Below are 1,207 nucleotides of genomic sequence, written 5' to 3'. Positions count from 1 at the left end.
CCAAATATATAAACACCATATGCTAACACAACAATTTTGAGAATCATTGGATTGCGCCTAATAAGGTCTCCTAGGAAATAGATGGAGGTTACGCATTGGGTATTCTCTATCGAAGTTATGTCCAAACTTTTTTGATCTCTAAGGTACCGTTTGGCAAAGGGTTAAGTGAGGGGTTAAGGAGACTTAACCCCTTCTTAACCTGCCAAACACAACAAATCTATATAAGGGTTAAAGTGAGTTAACCCTCCATAATTTGTCAAACATAAAAAATATAGAAAGGTTAAGTTAACCCCTCTAGAGGGGTTAAAATGAGTTAACCCCTCAAAATAAGGTGTTTACTAATACTCCTATTTAGATGGAATAAGAGTTAACCCTTCTAATTATAAAGAAAATAGTCAAAATCATTGTTATTCCCAAACACTAAAACTGATCATAAGGGCTAAAATAAAACTTATTTAACGGGTTAATAATTTAGTCATTCGGATTATCAAATGGGATAAGTATATTAATCCTTCTCTTTAACCTCTCTTCATTAATCCTTTGCCAAACGGGGCCTAAGGTACCGTTTGGCAAAGGGTTAACTAGTTAAGGAGACTTAACTCTTTCTTAACCCGCCAAACACAAAAAATCTATACAGGGTTAAAGTGAGTTAACCATTCATAAATTGCCAAACATAAAAAATATAGAAGAGTTAAGCTAACCCTCTAGAGGGATTAAAATGAATTAACCCCTCAAATTAAGGGGTTTACTAATACTCCTATTTAGAAAGATTAAGAGTTAATCCTTCTAATTATAAAGAAAATAATCAAAATCTTTGTTATTCCCAAACACTATAAATGATCATAAGGGTTAAAATAAAACTTTTATAACGGGTTAATAATTTAGTCATTCAGATTATCGAATGGGCTAACTATGTTAATTTTTCTCTTTTATCCCTCTCCCTTAACCCTTTGCCAAACGGGGCCTTATGTTCTTTGTTAGTTTGAGGACCCTTTGTCCCTTCCATTTTCTTTTTCTTTTTGGTAAAATTTGATTGATATCCTTGTAGGGTGTAAATTTGATTTCCCGAAAACAGGGAGTTTCGTTTGTATTGATAAGAAAGCTTATTACAAACTAATAATCAAATGTTTACAACAGAAGCAGAGGAAATGCCCTCTTTGTTTTGTGTGGGGTCTTTAGGTGGCTATAGGACGCTTCGCTCGATGCT

The sequence above is a fragment of the Asparagus officinalis genome, chromosome 4 (assembly GCF_001876935.1).
Source record: "Asparagus officinalis chromosome 4, Aspof.V1, whole genome shotgun sequence".
In the NCBI taxonomy this organism is placed as follows: Eukaryota; Viridiplantae; Streptophyta; class Magnoliopsida; order Asparagales; family Asparagaceae; genus Asparagus; species Asparagus officinalis.
The sequence above is the reverse complement of the archived record's forward strand: the minus strand, read 5'-3'. Positions refer to the sequence as shown.